Source organism: Suricata suricatta, chromosome 9 (genome assembly GCF_006229205.1).
Source record: "Suricata suricatta isolate VVHF042 chromosome 9, meerkat_22Aug2017_6uvM2_HiC, whole genome shotgun sequence".
In the NCBI taxonomy this organism is placed as follows: Eukaryota; Metazoa; Chordata; class Mammalia; order Carnivora; family Herpestidae; genus Suricata; species Suricata suricatta.
The window spans coordinates 62,833,139-62,841,439 of NC_043708.1; positions in this window are offsets into that span (position 1 = coordinate 62,833,139).

The window sequence follows — 8,301 nt, forward strand, 5'->3', positions numbered from 1 at the left end:
GACAGCCCAGAGCCTGGAGCCTACTTTAGATTCTGTCTCCCTCTCTCTCTGCCCCTCCCCTGCTCATGGTCTTTCTCTCTCTCTCACTCACTCTCTTTCTCAAAAATAAACATTTTTTTTAAATATCTAAACAATGATAACAGGGACAAAAAAATGAATATTTATTAAAAGATAAAAATTATACTGTATAAAACAATGTGGGGGCTCAGTCAGTTAAGCATCCAACTCCTGATATCAGCTCAGGTCATGATCTCCTGATTTTTGGGTTGGAGCTCTGCACCAGGCTCTGTGCTGACACCTCAGAGCCTGGAGCTTGCTTCATATTCTGTGTCTCTGTCTCTCTCTGCCCTTCCCCCATTCATGCTCTGTCTCTCTCTCAAAAATATAAAAACATTAGGGGCACCTGGGTGGCTCCATCAGTTAAGTGTCCGACTTTGGCTCAGGTCATGATCTCACAGTTCATAAATTTGAGCCCTGAGTCAGGCTCTGTGCTAACACCTCAAAGCCTGGAGCCTGCTTCAAGTTATATGTCTTCCACTCTCTCTGCTCCTCCCCTGCTCACGCTCACTCTCTCTCTCTCTCTCTCTCTCTCTCTCTCTCTCTCTCTCTCTTAAAAATAAACATTAAAAAATTTTAATTAAAATAAATAAACATTTAAAAAATTTTAATATGCTTCCTCATTTGCACTAGCCACATTTTACAATAAACATGGATTATGCAGAAAATTCCACTGGACAGCACCAATTTAGAATGTAAAGAAATCCCATAACTCATAATAAAAAGACAATGCAATAGAAAATACACAGAAGGTTTTAAAAGAAAAAAAAGGTTTGAAAAGATGTTTCAGGGCTCCTGGATGGGTCAGTCAATTAGGCATAAGACTCTTCATTTTGGCTCAAGTCATGATCTCGCGGTTTGTGAGTCTGAGCCCTGCACTGGGCCCTGCACTGACAGGGCAGAGCCTGCTTAGGACTCTCTCTCCCTCTCTCTCTGCCCCTCCCCCTGCTCATTTGCAAGTGCACATGTGTGTGCTCTTGCTCTCTCTCTCTCAAAATAAATAAATTTTAGAAAAAGAAAGGATGTTTCGTAGAAGTACAATAAGTCATAAGAAAGTACATGAGAAAAGTGCTAACCATCATTAATAGGAAAGTGCAAATTAAAATTACAATGATATATCAGTCACTGTAGATCCACTAGAATGTCTAAAATTTAAAGGAATGACAAAACCAAACACAAGGCTGTGGGGTGACTGGAACTTCCTTACATTACTGGTGGAGATTTAAAATGGTATAACCACTTTGAAAAACCAGTCTGGCATTATAAGACTTGAATATACACCTATCCCATGGCCAGCAATTCTACTCCTGGGCATTTATCCAAAAGAAATGAAAACACATCCCACAAAGACTTGAATGCAAGTGTTCATAACAGCTTTATTCTTAATAGCCTCAAATTGTAAATAGCCCAGATGTTCATTTACAAGAATAAATTTTAAAATGTTTGTGTATTTATAAATAAAAGTCAAAGAAAAGGAACAATTGTGCAACAACATAGATAAATCTCAAAAACATTATGCTAGTGAAAAATATAAGAGTCCTTACCATATGATTTGCTTACATGAAATTCTAAACAGGAAAAACTAATACATGGTGGAAAAAAAATTAGAATAGTCATTGTCTCTAGAGGAGGTAACGGCAGGGATTATTTGGAAAGGGGCATGAGGGAACTTTCTGGAGTGATGATCATGTTCCACATGGCCATGGTGGTTTGCATTATCCACAAGCATGTGTCAAAACTCACTATAAGATCTGCACATTTTATTATATGTAAATTTTACATTTTCTAGTTATTGATACACACATGCTTAAGTATTTAGGGAGAGGTATACTGATGTCTGCAATTTGCTTTAAAAGGCATCCAAAAAAAGATGGATTAAAAAAGGGATGAATATATGGACAGATATGTGGTAAAACAGTAGAGTTAATAGTAAAATCTAGTGAATATGAACAGATTGCACTATTAAATTATTTCCCTCTAAAATTCTTTCAACTTTGTTATTATGTTTGAATTTTTCATAATAAAATGTTGGTGAGAAAAAAGATACCCAGGCCTTCCAGAGATAGAATTTCAGTACTACATCTCCAAAATATAAATTGAGACAAAAAATCATGAAGTCAAAATCAGGTTTTCTCCTGCTCTTTTCCATAGCTTCATCCCACAGTTCCCTGAGCCTCACTTCTCTATCTCATATGAGATAATTCCACCCCTCAGGGATTCTGTTATCGAAAAGGAAACACTTGGAGCCCATACAACTCCAATTTCTACTGAAAGCTCTGTTTTTATCTCCTGTGCAAGAGAATGAGCAGGCTCTGATTTAGAGTTTCCAGATCTTGGTAATCTCATCTAAACCAAAATGGGAATGAGCACTACCTAGTAATATTATTTCCAAAAATAAAGTTAAAATAAGGACTCCAGAGAAAAGAAAATGGTTTAAAAGTATGTAGGTAACACCATTCCCCAATAAAAAGGAATCAGTAATCCTTGGAGAAATCGCTGATGCTAGGACTGATGCAGGAAATATACCAGATGAGCTTAGAGCATTTTGTTGTGCCAGATTGTAAGGAAGTGCTTTTTAAAAACTTTTTTTCTGTTTTTCTGTTTTTTATTTATTTTTGAGAGACAGAGAGAGATGGCATGAGCAGGGGAGGATCAGAGATGAGAGAGAAAGAGACACAGAATCTGAAACTGGCTCCAGGCTCTGAGCTGTCAGCACAGAGTCCGACGCAGGGCTCGAACCCACAAATGTGAGATCATGACCTGAGCCAAAGTCAGATGCCTAACCGACTGAGCCATCCAGGGGCCCCAGAAGTGCTTTTTAAAGAAAATAAAAGAACACAAAACAAATAAATAAACAAACAAATAACATAGTGGTGGCGGTATGTCAAAGGGATACAGGATCCATCTGATAGACCTCCCAATGGCCAGAGCTGGAAAATCTTGAGCACTAAAAGTAAATAAAATACTGTTAGATGATAATTGAAGGAATAAAATATGTATAAAGTCATACTGATGTAAATCATGAATAAATAAATGTGTGGAGAGAGATGAATCTCCCTTGTCAGAGAATTCCAAATAATTTAATGTAGATGCTTTCCTCTCAAAAAGGTTGAGCATAACTCCCCATACCTTAAGTGCACAAAGTGACTTTCTTCCACAGAGTACCCTATAAAAAAGAGTAGAAGGAAAGAAGCTTTACAGTAAAGAAACCTGACAAACACTACCTCAGCCAGGTAATGAAAGGAAACATAAATGTAATAAGTCGTGTTGATAATATGTAACAATTGTGAAATAAAAAATTTGAATGGCTTTCATCCCTGGTTCCTGAGAGGGAGACTCTTAAATCCTTGGGATTTCCCAAGTACTAGTATCTTTGTCATCTTTAAATCCTTTGGACCACTCCTGAGTTTATGCTAACAAAAGGACTTATGGCAGAAGCTGACCATGCCACAGAAAGACTAACCATATGATTAGAGGTGGAGCTTTGGCCCAGGAGTTATCAGCCCAGCCCTCCCTCCTCCACGGAGGAGAGGTATACTGGAGATTGAGTTCAATCATGTGGCTAATGAGTCAATCAACTGTGCTTATGTAATGAAACCCCAGTATAAACTCTGAACACCAAGGCCCAGGCAAGCTTCCTGATTGGTGAACACATACTGTGCCAGGAGAATGACACACCCTGATTCCATGAGTGTTTTGTATCTATTATAATAAAGGTGTAATTTTAAATATAACTCTTTCCTAAATTATGTCAGCCATTCTTGCTTGGAATTGTGCTCTTAATCTGGAGTCTGTGCTAACTCCAGGTAGTTAGCATTAGAACCGTATTGATATGATGTGATGAAAATGGCACTCCAGTTCCATCATCTTCCTACAAAGAAAAACAATCTAATCGTGAAAAGAACATCACAGAAATTCCAGTTGAGAGAAATTCTATAAAATAGCTAATTAGTACTCCTTAAGACTGTCAAGGTCATCAAAAACGAGGAAAGTATGAGAAACTGTCATAGCCACAAGGAGGCTCAGAAGACATAATGATCAAAGGTAATGGAGGAGGGCACTTGTGGGAAGAGCACTGGGTGTTATATGGAAACCAATTTGACAATAAACTATTTTTAAAAAAGAAAAGAAAAAACAAACAAACAAACAAAAATGTAATGTGGTATCCTGGATGGGGTCCTGGAACAGAAAAAGTGTATTAGGTAAAAACTTAGGAATCCTGCCTAAAGTATGGACTTTAAAATTACTGTATCAATATTAGTTCATTATTTGTGAAAAATGTAATGTACAAAGGTAAGATGTTTGTAATAAGGAAAAGTGGGGTTGAAGAATATGAAAATACTCTGTACAATCTTTGCAACTTTTTTTTATAAATCTAAAACTATTCTAAAATTTAAAATTTATTTTAGGGGTGCCTGAGTAGCTCAGTTAGTTGAGCATCCAACGTCAGCTCAGGTCCTGATCTCACTGTTGTGGGTTCAAGCCCTGCAGTTGGGCTGTACACTAAAAGCATGGAGCCTGCTTCAGATTCTCTGTCTCCCTCTCTCTCTTCCCCTCCCCTGCTTTCTCTCTCTCTCTCTCTCTCTCAAAAACAAATAATCTTTAAAAATAATAATGATAATAAAACATTTACAAAAAAGAATGTAGAAGAAAACTCAAAGTGGATAGCTTATGGCCTAGAATACAGTAATATATTAAACCATTGGTTAGTGAGGTCCTATTAATTGACAAAGTTTAGTTGCTACCACGGAATCTTAAGTCAATTCAACAAATGTTAACTATAATACTTACTGAATTCTCCTTTCAATTAAAAAAACCTAGGGGTACTTGAGTGGCTCAGTTGGTTAAGCATCTCTCTCTTCATTTCAGCTCAGGTCATGATCTCACCATTCATGAGATTGAGCCCTATTACTGGGCTCTGTACAGTGAGAAGCCTGCTTGGGATTCTCTCTCTCTCTCTCTTTCTCTCTCTCTCTCTCTCTCTCTCTCTCTTTCTCTCTCTCTCTCTCTCTCTCTCTCTGCCTCTCTCTGTCTCTCTCTCAAAAATAAACTTAGAATAAAACTAATTGAACACACTTATTTATCTGTTCCCACCAAAAAGGGGGAAGTAAATATAAACTTGTAAATCCACAAGAACAAAGAAAATGGGAGATAAGATAATAACAAGTTACTTAGAAGATAAGAAGCAGAAGGAACAGCAGCAACTGGAAAGCAGAGCACCTGCTCACAAGCACTAGCAGAGAAGCTCACTTTGCTGGCAAAAGCCAAAGAGAGCTCAAGGCTTTGTGGCACCAGGTATCTTAAAAGGCAAGAGTTATGTATGGTGCTGAATATATTAGGATTTATTGAAAGTGTATACAGCAAGCTAAAGATGCCTAGGTTAACTTACTCACAACTCATGCAATTAGGCCATCACCCTTTATCCCCCTCCACCCCCTTGCAGGATACTAGAACTATACTTTTAGGAGAAAATCAAAACTAGAGAGTTAGAAAAAACAGACACAGTAAAGTGGCCCTAGACTAGAAGCAGCAGCGATGCTCCAGAGCTAGTTCGCCCCAGCGCACAAGAACTGAGGGTTAAATATCTAGGAATTTTGCAAGCTAATTGTTAAGCACAGTCATTTTTATTTTTTACTTTTTATTTATTTTTTTAATAGTTTATTACCAAGTTGGTTTTCATATAACACCCAGTGCTCTTCCCCACAAGTGCTCCTCTCTATGACCATCAACCCCCTTCCCCTTCCCCCTTCCTTCTTCAGCCCTCAGTTTATTCTCAGCATTCAAAAGTCTCTCATGATTTGCCTCATTCCCTCTCCCCAACTCTTTTCCCCCCTTTTTTATTTATATTTTATTTTTTAATGTTTATACTTATCTTGAGACAGAGAGACAGAGCATGAGCAGGGGAGGGGCAGAGAGAGAGGGAGACACAGAATCTAATGCAAGCTCCAGGCTCTGAGCTGTCAGCACAGAGTCAATGTGGGGCTCAAACTTGTCAACCACAAGATCGCGGCCCAAGCCAAAGTTGGACATTCAACTCACTGAGCCACTCAGGTACCCCAAACACAGTCATTTTAAAAATTAAGTTATATAAGCTTACAAAAAATCAATTGTGTCAAATGAACATAAGAGATACTCAAAGCTCATAACTTCCTAATTATTTTTTACTACATATTACTAGTATTTATTCTCTTAAAGCTATTTATAGCATTTATATATATACATACATATATAGTATTACAGTAGAAATACTATATAATGCTGAGCTACTGTGCATTTCTTCCCAACTCATAGTGATATATTGGTAGCTTCAAATTAGACATAGTAAGAATATTTATACTTCAAATATTGGCTAGTGCTACAAATCATGGCTTTTTTTCCTTTTTTTTTTTTCTTTCAGAGAGCTAGTTGATAATATTTACTGCACATTACTGAGAAGGATTAAGTCTAGGTAGTGAACTGTGGGCCCCATAGTCACTTTCACCAGCACCAAAAACAGCATCACCACCACCTTCCCTCCTACAATGCTTGCCAGTATGCATACCTCTATGATGGTTCTTCTTTGAAGAAATTAAAATCCTGAAAGAAAATATTTACAAATACTTCTATGTTAGGGTGTCTTCAAACAAAAACATATTTGGTTCCCCATCACCCTACAATGGAGTCCACTCACATACATAAAGCATCCATTCAGCTTTTTGGACTTTTTGCAAATATAAAAAAACAACCTAGTATTACCCTACAATTGAGGAAATCCTCCAACCTAAAGGACAACAAACAGAAAACAGTAACTAAAAAGAAATAGAGACAATGCAGGTAGCAAAAGAAAACTTCTGAAAACAAAAGTTAACAGTCTCAGATTTACAAGACAATGCTACATCCATGAAAACAAGACAAGATACATTTCTTCTATCAGAGAAGAAGTCTTGGAAGTTAAAAAACGAATAGCTGACATTAACAATTCAGTAGAATGGTTGAAAGCTAAAATGGAGGAAATTTTCTGGAAAATTAGAACAATGAAAAAAAGGATTAGGAAAAAAGAGAAGGGGTTAAAAAGGTAAAAAATTAATCTAGGAGTTCCAACTAATAGGAGTTCCAGAAAAAGAACAGAGAAAATGAAGGAGGGAAACTTATCAATGAAGTATGTGTTAGTCAGAAGTCATTTGGGGATGACTGGGTAGTTCAGTCAGTTAAGCCTCTGACTCTTGATTTTGGCTCAGGTCATGATCTCACCGTTCATGAGGTTGAGACCAACATCAGGCTGTGCACTGACAGTGTGGATTCTCTCTCTCCTCTCTCACTCTGCCCTTTAACCACTTACATGTGTTTTCTCTCTCTCTCTCTCTCTCTCTCTCTCTCTCTCTCTCTCTGTCTCCCTCCCCTCTCAAAATAAATAAATAAACAGGAAAAAATTAAAAATTAAAAAGAAAATTAAAAATTAAAATTAAAAAGAAGTCAGCTGACAAAATAACCAAACACAAAGTGGCTAAGGTGGGATGCCTAGGTGGCTCAGTTGGCTAAGCATCTAACTTGTGATCTTAGCTCAGATCTTGATCTCAGGGGTGTGAGTTCAAGACCTGCACTGGACTCTGTGTTGGGCATGAAGCCTACTTGAAAGAAGAAAGGAAAGAAGAAAGAAAGAAAGAAGGAAAGAAAGAAAGAAAGAAAGAAAGAAAGAAAGAAAGAAAGAAAGAGGCTACGTAATAAAAGTTTCTAGGTTTGGTGCTTTGACTCAACCAACTCTCCTGTTTCTCAGTGTTTTGGCATTTGGTCCTTAGGTTTGTTTCATAAATTTAAAAAAATGGCCATCACAATTTTAAAATGACAACCTTCCCTTTCATAATCACATACAAAGCAGGAAAACAGAGACAATACAATGAGCTCTTCCCATGCATCTAACTCATATCAGAAAATAAAACCATTCACTGAAGCACCCCCACCCTCCAGCAGATTTATTTTATTTCCTCGACCAGAAAAGCATTACATGGCCACCATTAGTTACTAGATAAAATGGAAAAATAAGTACTGTATCTGGCAAATAAGAATGGGATTGCCATGACTGGCTTTAGCTATTATGGGCACATTGCTGCCTAAAATAAAATCAGAACTCTGTTAGCAAGGAATGTGGGGAGAATGTTTATTGACCAGGCAACTAAGAATGTCTTCTATAATAATGCAAGAAAAATGTCAAGATTGAAGAACACATATCTTCAGACTGAAATAGTATATCAAAGGCCACCATAGTCA